We start from the raw sequence: 19,430 nt of genomic DNA, 5'->3' as shown, positions 1-19,430 counted from the left end.
TCCAAGGGTTGTCCTAAGAAGTGGGATAAAAACTGGGGCAAATGGTACATGTACCGGAGGGAGCTGTGTACTTCACCCACTAAGGATATGGAAATAAATTAAAATAATCGAGGAGAGACAAAGGCAGTGTTGATGCCTTAGAATATGTAAATGTGGCAAAATACTTGCAGTTAACCGATTTGTGATGTACATGAACCAATAAAAACATCTTCGGAAAAAAAAGAGCTGTGACTTCATACAGGTTCTGTTGCTGCTCCCCCACTTTTGTGGCCATTTTCTAAAAACCTTTTTGTTTCACCTTGATTTATTATATAACACGTGATGTAAAAGGACAAACAGAAATACCCATCTAGTGGCTGAATTGTACAACCAAGAAACATTGGATCAATCCCAGCTTCCCTTCTTCACCATGTTGTGTGCTCCTTGGCAATTTGTTTTCATGGTCTCTCCCTTAACTTTATTATCACATTGGAAAGCACCTTAAATATATATCATTCAGGATGTGTGCTATATCAAACCTTTGAGAGAGGTTCCTAATAGACTTTCACAGTGCTTCAAGTGTAAAAACAAGCCAGACCAGCTACATGGCACACATGACAACTGGCTGGCCTCCTAGTTCACTACCTTAGGGGCATAAGGGGTGCTTGAAAATATTTTATCTCATGCTTGGAAACTAATACTTCCAAAAATGCCACTTAAAGCAGTGATACTGTCTAATGCTTTGTAGTGAAATAGTTTTGCTATTTAAAGATACACCTTTTTAGAATTTTGAAGACTCTTTATATTATTTTTACATGACGTTTGTTGCGTGATTTATATGCGAAATATGTTGATGGCCCAGCTCATGTTATGGCTCTTAAAGCCAGGCCAGACCCTTGCCTCGGTTCTCCCTGTTAATTCGCTGGCTCACCTATCTCAACTGCCTATGAAGCACTGGACCTTGTTTTGGAAGCAGGAGAGCACAGGTAGTTGAAGCACATGAATATATTTAGATTTTCCTCTTGAAAGAACTCAGAGTAATAAATTATTCTTCAAGAAAGTCCAGTTTTCCTGGAAGGCAGCTTTGGGTGTATCCATCAAGGGAGTGGTACCAAATAACTCTACACTTGATCAATTATGACCCAGTAGGCTTGTCAGTTAGCCTCTAAGGGGCTTATTACGATGCCAGACGGACTTGAGTCACGGAAATGGTACCGACCGACCTCCGGTCGGCGTTCCCGACCACCTAATTATGATGCGACTGCACATGGTGCTGTCGAATACTCACATTTCCCTATGGGAGCATATGCTACTGCCATAAACCGGCCATAGCACAAGCTCCCACAGGGATATGGGAGGTTGTATTCATCCCTGCACAGCGTGACAGGCACCTCAGGGTGCCTGCCACACGGTGCAGGGATCAACGGGGATGGCCACCAACCGTAGCCCGCTGCTTGAAGGGGGCCCTGCCAGGGGCCCCCAAGCTTGCTTTCCATGTCGGAAAGCCCAGGATGATAAGCCTGCTGGAAACCGATCATTGTAATCCAGATAGTGTAAAAGGTCGTCCATATGGATTACGTGCCGGTTCCGACTGGCCAATGGGCTCCTTGAGCCCGTTGGAAGCCAGCCGGAATGACCGGACAGTTTCACTTTGACCTCCAAAATTGTAATTAGGAAGTCAGAAGTGAAACCGACGATCTCGGCCAGAAAGCCTTCGGCCTAGGGTCAGAGGCTTTCTGACCGATATCGTAATCGGCCCCTAAATGTCTATTATGCAATAGGATGCCAAACATTCTGGCACTGTCCTTGGCTTCCACTCTGGAAATGTGTTTACATTTTGTATTGAACTTGCATTTATATAATTTTTACTCCCGCCCCCCCCCCCCCCCCCATGAGGCGTAGAAGCACTTTCCTGTGGCTAACATACTACTCTAGAATCGAAGGTTAGTAGTTATTCCAGTGCTATTGGATATTGTTGGTTATTTGGATAAGTCCTGTGCTCTTAATAAAACAACTCCATGCACGTAATCTACCTTTTGTGTGGCTTAAGCGTGATCATTAGTGTGACCTCATTCAAATGTTCACTAAGCACTTAAAACTATATTACTCATGGTTGGCTGACAGACATTGTCAGAAATTAAATCTTGCATGCCTCCATTCCAATGGGGCCCGAATGCTGATTCGCACAGATCAGAATTCTAAATCAAATGAATACTTGTGGAAAACGCAGGTGTTTTCCCGCACCAAATAAAACCTGGTGCCAATCACATTGGCAAACTACACAAAAAATCTGAGATTGTGCATTTTAGAAAGAGGGGAAATGTCTAATTAGAGTTATCTCTCATTCTCAGAGGTCCGAAACTCAGAAGTTTAACTAAATTCCACACCCATTAAATAGCACAACTGGAGCTTTGGTACATACCAGGCGTGCAATTACCATCCTGAATTGAACACCAGGTGGAATGAAGGTCCAGAAAAACAGACATCTCCTTTTCACTCATGCTAATTACACATTCTGCCTAAAAAAAATGTGCGTGAGTGCAGCAGCCAGTTGCTCCCCCAGCACAAGAAGGCCTTTGTGTTACAAGACTTGTGCTTTCATGCAATATGTTGAATGCAGGAGCTAAAACAAGAACAACCATTAAAGTTCACTCTTTTGTCATACCCCAGCAGAAATCCACCAATCACCATTATTTACAAATGAGCGCGAGGAGGAACAATGAAAGAGTTGGGGGTTATTTGAGTGGGAATGCAGCACACGAGGGAGAGAATTGGAAAACACAAACACTCTCATGGGGGTGCTTAATGAAAAAAGAAACAAGAAGAAGCAGGAAAGCTGTTGAATTCAAAGCAAGCAAGTGAATGCCACAAAAGCCAACCAATTTAAAGAAATTGGCTGGTAACAACACCTCGGTCAGTGATGATTACAGGCGGTCTTTTAACAGAAGCAGTTTGTAGGTGAGACCTATAAACATATAACCCAAAAAACAAAGCAGAGAAGGTGCTGCTAAAGTGATACTGTACTGCATGTCCAGGGGCGGCCCTTCACCACAACAGACATATGTGGCGCCACTCATCAAGGCATATTAGACATTCCATTCAGATGAAAAGGACAATATATGGCTAGGACAGCAGTACAGATGCATGTCTCTACCACTATAAAATTGATAAGAGACTTTTGGAGGCAACCACAATATTTCTCCTTGGAACACAACTTATGCCAGGTCGCCTTCGTCAACCTTCCAATGCGAGGGCTAGCTGCTATGTCTCCAGTCTAGTTTGGGAGTGCTGGATTCAGATGCCTAACCTATTAATTATTCACAATTCTACAGGAAAGCAGCTTTTCATTTGTGAGTCAACCTATCACAGTGCGGTAAATGAAATTGTACTGTTTGTCACTGAGTACCTGCAATGATTTAGTTTTAATGGGAGAGTACCAGTACCTCCTAGTAGTGTTGCCGTACCTATAATGGGAGAGTACCACCACTTCTCAGTAACAAATAGCTACTCTGGGATGATGCCTACATGCACTGTCATATTTCCATTTCAAGCACTACTCATTTTCTATGCTACTAATTCACATCCTCTCCACACATATAGCCCAGATAATCCAATAGACACAATAAGGAACTTTCTACATTCTAGAGGTGGTATTTTTTTTTTAAGTGAACAGACCTAGATTGAAAAATGCAGGAAACCCTGTTGAAATCTGCCGAGCAGTGAATGACAAAGGGAATTTTAAAGAACAGAGCAGTCTGATGTCAACTTTGGAAGTTAATACTGAAGGATAGTCTCAGCAGATCAATTGTGCAATCAATTCAAGATACAAAGGCCAGCCATGAACCAGCCGCTCTGATTAGGACAATTTGATGACTAGCACAAACAAATATACTAGGCAGTCAGAGATGCTGTCACATCACATCTATCATTAATGCTGTGTGTCAAGTCAGTAACAGTTCACGAGATAGATGCTGAATTATATGCCAAGGACTTTCTGTCTTTCGGGTAAGACTTGATAGATACTAATGTCTAGAGGGATATCCAAATACGTAGAAATATAAGTGAAAATCTGAATGTAAAGGTTTTCAGAAATATGCAAAGGAAATCTAAAAAATCCTGCTCGCAGGGCCGGTTGCTCCACGCACCGCACGGCTCCCCGTAGGTGACCAGGACTTCTGCCCCATCACCGCTGCTGCTGCGAGTTCGCCGCCGCACTCGTGCTGCTGAGTATTTTGCTTAGTGCACCCAGTATTGCATCTGCATTGTGCCCTGTTGTTTCCTGCTGCCTGCCTGTTTAAAATTCTGTATTCTCCGTAATTGTTTTTTCCCGCTTCTGTGCCCCCCGCTCCCTACTTCCCGCTGCTGCTCCCCTGCGGCCCGCCCCTTTTTCTTCTGTACCACGCTCCCCCCGACGGCCATTGGCCGCCCCGCTCCCGCCTCCCAGCTGCTCCTCCCTGCCACTTGGCCATTTATGGAGGACGCCGCGCGGTGGTGAGCTATGACCCTTGACCCTGCTCGCAGAGCCGGTCGCTACACGCACCGCACGGCTCCCCGTAGGTGACCAGGACTTCTGCCCCATCACCACTGCTGCATCGAGTTCGCCGCCGCACTCGTGCTGCTGAGTATTTTGCTTAGTGCACCCAGTATTGCATCTGCATTGTGCCCTGTTGTTTCCTGCTTCCTGCCTGTTTAAAATTCTGTATTCTCCGTAGTTGTTTTTTCCCGCTTCTGTGCCCCCCCGCTCCCCGCTTCCCGTCGCTGCTCCCCTGCGGCCCACCCCTTTTTCTTCTGTACCACGCTCCCCCCGACGCCCATTGGCTGCCCCGCTCCCGCCTCCCAGCTGCTCCTCCCTCCCACTTGGCCATTTATGGAGGACGCCACGCGGAAGCACGCAGCGGATGCGCGCAGCGGGCGCGCTGCTGGCACGCCGAAGGCGCGCCAAAGGCAAGCCCGTCTGCGCCCGTCTGCACCTGGACCGCGCCCAGCACCACAACCCCTGGCCCCAGCCGCTGCCAGGGCACCCGACTGAGGTACGACACCGCCACCCTCACCGCACTCAACACCGGACGACCTGCCGCCTGCCACCGAGCCACCCCGAGGCGCACCCACGGACCCTTCACCTGCCAAGCCTGCAAATGTACCTGCCTCCGAACCTGCAGCCCGAACACCGAACACAGCAACGACAACAACAACCACCTCAAGTGCATCCTGCTCAACACCCGCTCCGTCCACAAACACGCCGTTGAACTCTGGGAACTCCTTGATACTACAGCACCAGACGTCGCCTTCCTCACGGAAACCTGGATGAACGCCTCCTCGGCCCCCGACATTGCCATAGCCATCCCAGATGGCTACAAAATCACCCGGAAGGACCGCGTCAACAAAACTGGAGGAGGAATCGCCATCATCTACAGGAACACCATCAGCGGCACGAACAACGCCGAAGACACACTCACCGCCGCCAAACACCTACACTTCCAGTTCCACACCGACCCCCAGACCACCCTCAGAGGAACACTCATCTACAGCCCCCCGGGCCCACAGACACAATTCAGCGAAACCATCGCCGACTTCATTGGCCCGTACGCCCTAGCCTCACCAGAGTACATCCTCCTAGGGGACCTGAACTTCCACCTGGAGAAAAACAACGACAACAACACCACCACCCTGCTCGACAACCTCGCCATCCTCAGACTCAAGCAACTGGTGGACACGCTCACCCACCTCGCCGGCCACACGCTCGACCCCATCTTCTCCGCCAGCAACCACGTCTCCTTCAGCCACTCCACCAGACTACACTGGACAGACCACAGCTGGATCCACTTCACCTTCAAGAAGACCACCTCCCACCACCAGACGCTACAGATCCCCTGCAGATGCTGGAGCAAAATCACCGAAGACCAACTGACCACATCGCTGAGCCAGAACCCACCTGTCGCCACCCCGACACCAATGACGCAGCACACAATCTCACACAATGGATCACCAACTGCGCCGATGACCTCGCTCCTCTGAAGAAACCTCCAGGCAAGACTAGCAACAGAAAAACCGCATGGTTCACAGACGCCCTCAAAATCGCAAAGAAATCATGCCGAACCCTCGAAAAAGCTTGGCGCCACAAACGGACATCAGAAAACATGACAGCCCTCAAGAGCGCCACCCGCGAATACCACCAGATGATCCGCACCACCAAAAGGACATTGTTCAAAGAGCGGCTGGACAACAACGCCCAAAACAGCAAGGAACTCTTTAGCATCGTCAAAGAGCTCTCCAACCCCAGCGCCAGCAACAACGGCGTCACACCGTCGCAAGACCTCTGCAACTCCCTCGCCACATTCTTCCACCGCAAGATCGCGGATATACACGACAGCTTCGGACCCCAGACTCCGCCTCCAGCCACCAAACCAACGACCCCCACCACCAGCCTCAGCGCATGGACCCCCATCAGCACTGAAGACACCACCCGCGTCATGAACACCATCCACTCCGGCTCCCCCTCCGACCCATGCCCTCATCATATCTTCAACAAAGCCGACACCATCATCGCACCACACCTCCGGAACATCATTAACAGCTCCTTCACATCAGCCACCTTCCCTGGAAGCTGGAAACACGCAGAAATCAACGCCCTTCTGAAGAAACCAACAGCGGACCCCAAAGACCTCAAGAACTTCCGCCCCATCTCCCTTCTCCCCTTCTCAGCTAAAGTCATCGAGAAGACCGTCAATAAACAGCTGACTGCATTCCTCGAAGAAAACAACTTGCTCGACCCATCCCAGTACGGATTTCGAGACAACACCAGCACCGAGACCGCCCTCATCGCAGCCACCGATGACATCAGGACCCTGATGGACAACGGAGAGACAGCCGCTCTCATCCTCCAGGACCTCTCGGCAGCCTTTGATACCGTCTGCCACCGCACCCTAATAACCCGCCTCTACAACACTGGGATCCAAGGAAAGGCCCTGGACTGGATCACATCGTTCCTCTCCGACAGAACCCAGAGAGTCCGCCTCCATCCCTTCCGCTCCGAGACCACCAAGATCATCTGCGGCGTACCCCAGGGCTCCTCACTAAGCCCAGCCCTCTTCAATATCTACATGAGCCCCCTCGCCACCATCGCACGCAAACACAACATCAACATCATCTCCTACGACACCCAACTGATACTCTCCCTCACCAAAGACCCTCTCACCGCCAAAGCCAACTTCCAGGATGGAATGAAAGATGTTGCAGAATGGATAAGGCACAGCCATCTGAAGCTCAACTCAGACAAGACGGAGGTCCTCATCCTCGGACAATCCCCATCCGCCTGGGACGACTCCTGGTGGCCCACGACGCTGGGCACCGCACCGACACCCACGGACCATGCACGCAACCTGGGATTCATCCTGGACTCCTCCCTCACGATGACCAAGCAAGTCAACGCAGTCTCGTCCTCATGTTTCAACACCCTGCGCATGCTCCAAAAGATCTTCCGGTGGATCCCCACCGAAACCAGAAAGACGGTCACCCAGGCCCTCGTCACCAGCGGACTGGACTACGGAAACGCCCTGTACGCAGGAACCACAGCCAAACTTCAGAAACGCCTTCAGCGCATACAGAACGCCTCCGCACGACTCATCCTTGACATCCCTCGCCACAGCCACATATCCGCCCACCTGAGAAACCTGCACTGGCTCCCCGTCAGCAAGAGGATCACGTACAGGCTGCTCACCCACGCACACAAAGTGCTCCACAACATGGGCCCCGAATACCTCAACAACCGCCTTTCGTTCTACACTCCCACCCGTCAGCTCCGCTCCACCAGCCTCGCCCTCGCCACAGTCCCATGGATTCGCAGAATCACCACCGGAGGAAGATCGTTCTCCTACCTGGCAGCCAAGACATGGAACTCCCTCCCCACACACCTACGACTGACCCAGGACCATCTCACCTTCAGGAAACACCTCAAGACTTGGGTGTTCGAGCAGTAGTGGCACCCCCCCCCCCTCCCTTCAGCGCCTTGAGACCCTCACGGGTGAGTAGCGCGCTTTATAAATGTACTGATTGATTGGATACGACAATGAAAAAATTATATTAATATTTTTTAGATCAGTCCTAAAATAGTGAGAAAAGTACACCAAACAGCACTCACTGTATTTATTTTCAACATTCCTCAATACTTAAGAAGAAAGCTAAGTAATCATCTTTCTACAGAAGTAAAGGCATTCTATACAAATGTAAAACATCTTGAATATTATTGTTATTACAACTCATGTTGAATAATTCTTAAATATTATCTCTCTTTTAACCCCTTGTTTGCGTCCGATGTCACAGTGTGCGTGTGCATCTGATGGCCAGGAGCCGTCCGATCTGCGCATGCGTGAAATTTTCCCGCATCGCGGGGAATTTCGGGCCGCGGCCAAAGGGTTAAGTAGTATGTGTGTGTCGTGTTTTTTTCTGTAAAAGAGAGGTGGAGCATTTTCCACGGGCAAAAGGTAGATTGCGATTGGTAATTTAGGCCAACATTCTTCAAAAACAAATCTTTAGAACTATTTTTAAAATGTGAGTACAAGAGAAAAGTTTAGATAACATACCGAAACATATTTTTCATCTAAATTATCACAGCATCTTCTATCTCAGTGGTTATTAACCTGTGGTCCCAAAGTCTGCTCAGGGGGTCCGTGACTGCTTAGAAAATTAGATATTAACAGATTAATCAAATGCATATAAATAAAGAAGCAAAATGTAAAGATGAATATTTTAAAACAATCTGTAAATGTGAAGGAATTTTAAAGTGGAGGTTACATTAAGGGGCTTATTTACAAGCCCAATGCGCTGCCAGTGCGTGTCTTTTTTTGGACCCACAGTTGGTGCAGTGTGCCTGTCCACATTTACAAGGCCAAGTAAAATCACCCTGCATGGTTTTTCATGGCCTTGTAAATATGGCCACCTTTCAACCATTACTCTGGGTGAAAGGGGTGTTCCATGAGTGTTGCTGTGGGTGTTCCAACACAACATCCATGGAACCTAATGCATTCCCAGTTGGTGCATGGCAGCCCATTGGGCGCCAGCGCAAGAGAAAAGGACAGTAATGTGCTGTGTCTTGTAGATACAGAAGATTCCTGCCCTTTTCCATTGACGCAAGGCAGCCCAGCAGGAAGCTTGCTGTGCTGCCATGTATCAAAATACTGTAAATGAGGCCCTATGATTGATTAGTGGGAGCAATCAAAGTTCATGAAACAGATTGTAGTATGGACAATGAGTGGCCTAAATTGAATTTAAGAAAGCTCAATCCTTTTAATTAAATTTAGAATCGTGATTTTTTTAAATATTTGTTTGTGAATTAAATCAAATATTTCATCATTTGTGTATTTGATGAATGCTTGTTTCAGTCATTTTGTGTATTGTTTTATGGTTCAAATCATCACATCTACTTACGTCATGGTCCCTGGCTTCCAGTAATCATTCAGTGGGGGTCTCTGGATACCAGTAATGATACTGTGGGGGTCCTCAGGTTACAGCAATGTTTAAGTGGGAGTCCATAGAAGCCAAAAGGTTAAGAACCACTGGCTATCTTATCTACGGCTTCAAATGTATCATATCAATCTCAGCTACTGTTGATACTTTTCCGACCCAAAGAAGCTTCCTTTCAAAAAGGCACATAGATTATGTTGTATGTGTAACATAAAAAAATGTAAAACAATGCACAGAAATCACAAAATTAAAACGCCTATTTAGCAATGAGATTTTTACAAACACATTTGTGATATTGAAGACAATATCAGAACACCTTTGAGGTCATGTCGACCACACTTAAGCACTGGTGTGTGACATTTTCTGCTAACTGTATTAAAGTGCACCTTTTTATTCCTGCACCGTTCCAAGCAGGGCTATTGGTTGAAAGTATAGGTTATGTCATGCTATGCAATCCTATGTTATGTTAAGTTAGAGATTTGCAGTGCCGTTGTTAGAAATTGTTTCTCTAGTATGCAAAGGTAGGCACTATGTCCAAGTATGGACCACAATCCTAGGCAGGGTAAGTCACAACACATTTCTAAATTATCCTGCACTCACCCTCTGGTAGCTTGGCACAGAGCAGGCATGCTTAACATAGAAGGTAATATGTAAAGCATTTGTGCTATTACCCATACAACGATACAGTAAATACCCCACAAAAAGACTCCACAACAGTTTAGAACAATAAAGAATATGTATCTGAGCAAACAGCAAAAGTATCAAAATAACCATCTGGGACCTGCCATGGCTGCATCGCGCGGCCCGTTCCAGGAGGGCATACATGGCGATACCCACAAAGACAGTATTGGATATATGGGACAGGGCGGCTGTATCCAGAGGCCTTACCATGTTCCCATCCCCGCACACCCCCATAGTCGGGAACCCGCACTTTCCGCCAGCCCATAAATCCCACGCCTTCGACAAATGGCCACAGGGCGACTGTAGGGTAATATGTGACCTGTATGACGGGGGCATACTTAAAACATTCGAGCACTGTCGGGAAGAATTTCGTATACCACGGGAGGCAAAGTTGCAGTATGCCCAGCTCAGACACTGGGTCTCAGCAGAGGGCGTGTCACAGGCGGCTAGCAAAAGAATTTACCTCCTTCGAAAAATTGGCGCCCTCCCCTGGAGGGTCGAAGGGACTGATCTCCAGGATATACCACATTCTGCAACACCTGACGAGCATACCGTCCCATGCATACAACTTCAATGGCAGCTGGCGGTTGGCAGAGAAATTGAACCCCCTTAGTGGGAAAGGCTCTGGCGAGACATCCCCAAGATATACCGGTGCATCCCGCAGAGGGAAAATGCTTACAAGCTCTTGACCCAGTGGTACTACACCCCTCAGCGTCTCCACAAGATGTTTCCCGCGGTTTCCTCCTTGTGCTGGAGGTGTCGCTCTTCGTTGGGGGACTTTGTACATATATGGTGGGGATGCCCAGTGTTGTCTGTCTTCTGGAAGGAAGTCCTTAGCCACATAAAGGGGGTCCTGGGGTTTCCTCTGCATCAAACCTGCTAGCCTTAAGGCACTGACACATAGTGACTGGACCCTGACGCTCCAGATGCTGGGAGCAGCCAGGCAAACCATAGCCCTATACTGGAAGAAGACCGAAGCCCCCCCCCCCATAGCATCCTGGTTTGTGAAACTCTGGCATGTTATAACAATGGAATTTCTCACAGCGCGACTGCAAGCACGCGACACACGCTTTGGGGCTGTCTGGAAGCCCCTGATTAGCTACCTTTGCAATATAGAGCATGCGCGACACATGCCCACCAGGGTAAGGACCCTGCGTCTCTTTGACGATGCGGTGGCCACGCCCAACCCCGCTAGATTGCTACCTTAGACACCTCTGATAGCATTGGCGTCGCGCTGCGGTCCTATATCCGTAGACTCCCCTCCCTGGTGCACGTCTCACTCTCCTCCACTATACTCTCTGCTCCTTCCCTCCCTAGCACTTCTCCTTCTTCTCCTCTCGCTTTCTTCTTAGACACTCAATTCTGTATATAACCTGTGATCCCGTTGGGCTACCATTTACCTATTGGACTAGTTACTGGGTTATCTGTTATGAGTGAACCTGTCACTGGAACTACCTGCAAATCTGATGATTGCCACTACCTGCAGCATTATACGCGGCCGGCCCCAAGGGGGTTGTAGGCAAAACGCTGTGTTAACTAGGTTTTCTTATGCGGGCATTTAAGCCCTATTACTGGACTACATCTACGTGGCCGGCCCTGCCCAGGGTTGTAGGCTTAACGCTGTGTTCCAACTGCACCTATTACGAACCCTGCCATTTGAAAAATAAAACAGACTTAAAGTAAAAAGTATCAAAATCCATCAAGTAGAAGTTTTTGGAAGAAACTCAGCTGAGGAATCCACCTTTAAGGCCCAGAACTTGGAGGGGGCATCTCGGGCAAGGGCAGGACTCACTGAAGGCAGAGTCCAGCAGCACCAGTAGAACTGCTGGAAGTATTTTGTGTCCCTGAGACTTCATAAACAGGAGGAAAGCTAACAAGCCCATGGAGATCACTTTGGAGGGAAGTCAGAGTTCATCTCTCCTTCCAGCAGAGTGAGGGAGCAGCAGGCAGTAGGGCAATAAGCAGGAAAGCAGTCCTTCCAGAAAAGCACTCTAGTTGAATCCGCTGGGCAGCACCGCAGTCCACTGACAGAGGTTCAGTTCAAGATCCAAAAGTGTCTGAATTGGAAGGGTCAGAGACCCAGTTCGTATACCCAAATGTGCCTTTGATGTGGGGGAAACTTCAAAGAGTGGTTTTGAAGTACACAAGCACCCCTTTCAAGCCAGTCCTGTCTGCCTGGTTATCTATGGGGATCACCAGCCATTTGTGTGGGATCAGGTAATTACTCCTTGATGTCCTGGTGTGAGCCCCCTTTCCTTCCATCTGCCCAGGCCGGCCATCGGAAAGCAGATTTATGCAGAGAGGGTGTTTAGCCACTCCTGGCCTTCCTGGGTTTAGGGCTGTTGCACAGGAATGCACTAATGGGATCTGTCACACTATCCAGATGGGTATGGGAGACAGGCTGGAGGTCACAAAGAGCAAAGTTAATAGCAGAAAAATGCCTGCTGTCTGAAAGTGCCATTTTTGCACTGGTGGTGTTAAATCCAACCTTACCAGCAAAGCACATCTATCACTACTTTTCCACCCTTATCAAACATAATAAAGCTACTACCCTGGAATCAGGAATGACCAATTAGAAGCAGGAAGGGATTTCCCAATGCTAGTCTATGAGATGAGTAGGCCTCACCGTAGTGAAAAACAAAATAGTCTGTTTTTCACTACCAGGCCATGTAAAGCATACAAGCACATGTCCTTCCCTTAGCTTACATAGCACCCTGCCCTCTGGGCTGGCAAGGGCCGTCCTTAAGGGTGACATATGTAATAAAAAGGGAAATGTAGGCCTTGGCAAGTAGTTTTACCTGCCAAGTCACAGTGACAGTGAAATGCATGTGCAGGAACTGCCATGGCAGGCCTGAAATATGGTTAGGGGGCTACTTACACGGGTGACACAATCAGTGCTGCGGGCTCACCAGTAGTATTTCATTTACAGGTCCTGGACACCTGAAGTACATGTTAATAGGGACTTTAATATTTTGCCAATTGGGTACGATCCAATGTTACCATGTTTTAGGGGAGAGAGCACATGCACTTTAGCTCTGATTAGCAGTGTTAATGTGTGCAGAGTCCTAGAGCAGGCAAAAATAGGTACAGAAAATGGAGGGAGGCAGGCAAAAAAAAGTTGGGGGAAGACTCTCCAAAGGCTGTCAGGTCTAACATGCTGTTTTTATGACCTTGCAGTGCTGGAAGGTTCTGGTAACTGCATGTCCTTGTCTTAAATATTCCATCAAATATCGAACTGGTCTGTCCTCAGTTACTTTGAGTAGGATCATCAGTAGTGTGGGTGCAGTTAATATCTTGTAGCCATGTTTTATTGTAATTGTTAGAGTTGTTTGGTTCATAGAGCAGAGATGTTCACCAACTATGAAACATCTGATGGAATGAATTGTGGAATGGCCATCTTGAAGTCAGTGTCTGATGTAACTGAGATGACAGTGACTTGTGACACCGCAAAGTATCCCTCTATAATACATGGGATTCTGTAATCCCTCTACGCGCTATATAAAACTTTATAAATAAATAAATATAAATGCATGTCTCTAATTTCTTCATAATGGACGACTAGTGGTACACTCAGTCGCTGATTAGAAAGAAAATAAGTCAGAACTCGACTCTTATAAGTTATTATAGCTGAGTTCTGCATCACAATGCTTGCTGCCAGAGCCAGCAGCCGAGGTGAAAGGCAGGTCAGGTCATATAATAATTGATACAGATGTTTAAAGCAATGAAAACAGAACCTTGCTTTTCTTTCTCGTGCTGTATTTTAATAGCTTACAATGACAAGCAAAGAATAGGTTTATTTTTTACTTTCCTTAGACAGAAAAGCTGGAATCTTTCTGCATGTTTCTACACATTCCGAGCTACTGCAGCTTTTTTTTTTTTTAACAGACTTCAATTGAACTGTTTCTAATATGTGTTTGCAACAGATATCTAACACGTTTTTGATGTGTTTAATTTTGCACTAGAGGTTTTATTTGTATTCTTCATGCTCGCAAACATGCTCGCTCTATTATATGAAAGAGCTGCGCACTAAGGTTTTAAGAGGTTTGTGGGAAAGGTGATGGTGTGACCATGTATTATATGGGATAAAGTCCCCCTTCGTGTACATGATAAGGTTTGCGCAAGTCACTTTGGAGTTCCGGATAGTAAGCGCTATATAAATACACATGCTGTTCAAATACTTCTGATTCCCCATCCCCCCCCCAAAAAAAACACATCAGTATATCACTTTTTCCTTCCAGTGAGTGCTTGGTACAAGATGTTCCATTGCTCTAATTGCTGTAAACTTCAGAAGAATGGGGGAGGCGCAGCAGGTAAGGACTGGTTTAAAAGTGCCACAGGCAGCCTACAAATCTAGGTTTGTGTCTATTAGTCACCGAAATATGACAAGTCAAATGTATCACATATATACACACGTGCAACCTTAAGCTAAATTGCTAGAGATGTGAGTGGGGGGTGGGGGACAGAAGGGGTTCGTGAGGGAGAAGGAGGGAGGGAGTCCCCCTTGCCCTCCTCCATTCTGGACTGACAAGAAGTGATTAATGACATGCTAGCTGGAAATTGCCTTCAGTGCCAGCTCAGCATTGTTACTCGTGACAGCTAATGAGGCTGGACAGACTTTTTACATGGCACTTTACGGGGCTTGATTTGTCCCCCGCGGTGCTTTAACACCGCCACTGCCTTTTGCTCACAGAAAAGGAAGAGTGTTTGGTTTCTCAAAACAATGCCGGAAAGAGACAACTTGCTTTTGCCCAGTGTTTGGCCACCTGTTGTAATCTGTCGCCCGTCACTCTCCCACTCCCATCCCTGCCTTTGTGCCGCTCTTCAGGGGGGTTCTACAATAAAAGCAGGGCGGAAAATTATTTTGGCGAGGGGCCGCTTTGACCGAAATCCGAGTTCTGTACCAGTGGTGTTAGAAGTATGCCTTTATGCGCGGTGGCAGGGGAGAGAAAGGCCCGCGAGGGGAGAATATGCGGTGAAAGAAATATCTGGCATTCTGATGAGCGTCCAGAGGCGTGAGCACCAGTGGGCAGCCGGTAGTTAGGTGTGTGGGATTAAGAGCACGGAAAAAGGCAGCTGTCATGTGCCAGCATTCCGCGCCCGGAACCAGGAAGAAGACAAAGGCGCGGGGAGAGCAGGGAATGTCTGCAGGAGATTCTCGCGGAGGCTCCTGGGTAGAGGTGGTGCATTTTTCTGATGCAGGGGTCTCTCAGAGAAATAGTAAGGAGGAAGGGCGGACAGGCCTAGGTGGAGAGTGGGAGATTTCCTGCATCTAAAATGTTGCTATAGGGCTAAGAGTAAGATGGAGTCACAAGGATGTGTCAGGTTAAGTAGCAAAGAAAAGTTGACGAGCCCCTTCATCTTCCATCTTTATAGGCAGCAAAGCCCCAATTCAGACAGCATAACCCCCTTTAACAATGGATGATAAAATAATGCTTTATTAGCGGTGATTTGCACAGCTCGCAGCGCGGCATTGCCTGGCACGCCACGTACTCCCTACTTCGGCCGTGGAAGCATTTTTTGTTAGTGCTCTGGTTGAAACAAATGATTAAATTGCTTTTTCCTACAATATGTTTATATTGTGTACTTTCAGTAATGAGTTACATCTGGGATTCGTCTTCTGGGCAACCATTTGGTACACTTGTCACTCATTGAAATGAAAGGCGGATTTGTATACCGCAGCTTATCATCCGTGAGGGTATCCATGAGCTGTCCATAGGCACAGGGGGCCATATGTATCAAGCAAATTCGCATTTTCAAAGGCCGAAATTCGCAGAATTTTGGACTTTGCTAATGCGAATTTGCAAAATGGTATGTATAAATCAAAATCTGGTGCAAAACAAGGAAACGCAAAATTTGTGATTCCTTATTTTGCAATTGCATTTAAGGAATCACAAATTTTGCGATTCCTTAAATGCAATGTATGAAGCTAAAAAAATTAGCAAAACGTCCTTAAGGAATCGCAAATTACCACCAACTTCTAGTTGGTGGTAAGTTGCGAATTCCTTGAAAAATGCAAATTTTTGCATTTTTCAAAGTGCCACATGTGCACCCATGCATATTTCAGGGGTGCATTTTGGACACCCCTGCACCCTTGAAATTATTCTCAATTTGCGATTAGCAAATTGCGAATCGCAAATTGAGAATAACTTCCCATTCATTCCTATGGGCCTCCTGGCCCATAGAAAGAATGGGAAAGTATTCCTTAATTGCGATTCGCAATTTGCTAATTGCAATTAAGGAATTTTAAGAAATCGCAAAAAATGCGATTTTCTACATACATACCAATTTGCGAATCTCAAATAGCGATTTCTTAAAAATCGCTATTTGAGATTCGCAAATGGGTACCTTCATACATATGGCCCATAGAGATTAAGTGATTTGCCCAGAATCACAGGATGTTGAGCCCACGCCGATACTCAAACCCGGATTCCTACCTCCGAAGTCGGCAGTTCTGGCCGTTAGGCCACACCCTCTCGCCATATTAAAATGTACTCTTCTGCTCTTCATTTCTGTTGAAAACGATACATCATTATTTTATACTTTAATATAGCCTGCTATTGAGGTTTATACCAGTTGGTAAAGGCTCTGAACCAGAGTTATAAGCCCAAGCTGCAGATGAGGGCCTATAACTAGGGACAGCGCATCTTTAACAACTGGTATAGCCCAAGGCAGAAGAGCGATAAGGCTAATAGAAAATTCCAATCACTACGGGTAGAACGTTTTAAATTGAAAAGGGAGAAACATACAGACAAACATTGGAATATTGGAGCAGAAGGGTTATATCAGCCATTATTAGCCCTGAACTACTTCATTATCTTCAATGGAGCTCTCAGCAATAACAATAATGCCATCAATGCCGCCACCCTTACCTAAGTTGGCACAAGGCAGCTAAACTGGTGCCAGCGCAGTGGCAAATGACAGGAATACACCATATGTCATTAATATGGCGCATTACTGCTGCCCTTTCTTTCGATGCAGGGCAGCGCAGCAAAGTGACTTGATGCGCTGCCTTGCGCCACAAAAACTTAAACTCATAAATGAGGCCCAGATTCCATTTTTTGTTCTCACTTATAAGTCGTGTAACAATCATCTTATTCGATCATTCAGTGCTGCAGTTTGATATCTGGTTTACTGTTATGCTCTGTTATGTTTATTGAGCAGACTCATGCACATTAAATGAGATGAAGTCAATCAGCCACTTAATTTATTAGCATCCAAAAAGCTTAGAGCAAAAAAAGCCTGAAGTGGCATGGTGAATTGGCTACTCTTTCTAGAAAACTGATATGCATTAGTGTAGATGGTGAGGTCTGCACTCAAATACCACTGGCTCAAGTGCTCTATATATTGTCTTCTACATGATAGATATTTTTCAAGTGCACGTAGGGGTTTGAAACTACGCATAGATGGGCAAAGCATCTACCAACTCATAAAATAGCAGGGATTTTCCTCTCTGCGAATCTGCAGACATGAGGGGCCTTGCTGCAACAGCACAGAACTTCCTCGCTTTACATTCAGGTGAAATCTAATTGAAACTATCACTTGCCTGGATTTTCTTATTGACAAAGAAGTTAATCAAGATGCCTCAATACTGTGTTACACACCATTCACTCAACCTGGCTTTCAGACCTACGGTTTCCAGAAGCCGTATATTTCATCAGGGGCACAGTAATAACAGCAGACCGCAATCACCTGGTCATTGGGATATGGTGCAGTACATGATCATGATCATTCAACCTATTTTTCGCCTTGCCTGGCACATCCCATGCTGTGTCAGGCCCCTCCTATGTTTTATGTCACGCTTCACCAGCCGTCTGGTCTTACACCCCCCTTCTCCTTCATTCTAGGAAGACCGCGTCTTTTGTCGTAGTGTACTACTGTTTAACCCCATGGCCGCAGGTTCCAATCCCAGCAAGCCCACCTAGGCTATCGTCCTTCGAAGGTCGATACAATGACTCCCATAGAGTTGTAAAGCAATAAGTATCTACTTTTTGTCAATGCTAAGAAACCCCTTGTGATAAAAAATGATGCTTCACAAATACGCTTGTTATGTTACAAACTCAACTTACACAATCACAATTCATTCACAAACTTCAAAGCACCATGACATTTCTCACATATGTAAACAGAGAACACACTCATATATATACGCTCCTGACTCATCCGCCACTTTTGGACCATTCCTCCCAGGGCTGGCAACCATTCTCTAAGAGCATCCCAATTTCAGGGTTGCTGCTTCTAACAAGCATTGGAAAAAATACAATATGTATTGCCTACGCTAGAGCTATTGACATTGTCAGTGCATTTTAATCATATTGTAAAGCAGTGCACCAGCTATGCAGCATGGGTGAAAGTTGAAAAAAAAAGCTAAGACACAGCCAGCGCAGGCCATGTCATAGTGCTTTTATTTCTGGTGAGACAGGAGAAGGCTAGAAAAAATGCAGTTGGGGTGGGAGGGACGGGCAAGCAACAAGATGGCGGGATGTATGGGGCAAGCAACAACAACGCAGAAAGGGAGAGGGAGGGATGGAGCAAGCAACAACAGCGTGGGAGGGATGGGTCAAGCAACAAGATGGTGGGATGGGTGGGGCAAGCAACAACAACACAGAAAGGGAGAATGAGGGATGGAGCAAGCAACAACAGCGTGGGAGGGATGGGTCAAGCAACAACAACGTGGGATGGGCCAGAGGGATGGTGCAAGCAACAACACAGAAAGGGGCAGGAGGGACAGGGAAAGTAACATCAATATGGGAGGGACCGAATTAATCAATTACAATGAGGGAGGGAGGTGGGAGCGATGGGACCAGCAACATCAATGTGGGAGCAACGTGGCAAGCAGCAACAATGATGGGTGGGATAGGATAACCAAGCAACAATGTGGAAGGGAGCGGGTGGGATGGGGCAAGCAAGCAGCAATACGGGAAGGGGCAAGTGGGATGGGGCAAGCAAGCAATACCATGGGAGGGAGTTGGTGGGACAGGGCAAGCAAGCAGCAATGAGGGAGGGGGCAAGCAATATGGAGGGCAGGGCAGTAGGGGAGAGGGCCTGCAAACACCCGCACTCTTATAAAGTGTTGCAACTAAAAGAAAAAAGTTCCTCTCAAAGTGCAAGCCGTTGTCAGACACCGGTCAAGGAAGTAGTACTTGGGCCGTGCTCCATGGGATTGATAAACACATGAAGAGGGAGTGAAGCCAGCATGAGATGACCAATGAGAAACAGGGAAATGAGAGTAATCACAAGGCCAACCAACGGTAAGCAATCATCAGACTTCAAACCTCCTGCAAGCAAACAAAATGTTTTGCCAGCAACAGCAC

This window comes from Lissotriton helveticus, chromosome 11 (assembly GCF_964261635.1).
Source record: "Lissotriton helveticus chromosome 11, aLisHel1.1, whole genome shotgun sequence".
Lineage (NCBI taxonomy): Eukaryota > Metazoa > Chordata > Amphibia > Caudata > Salamandridae > Lissotriton > Lissotriton helveticus.
Note: the sequence above shows the minus strand (reverse complement) of the source record.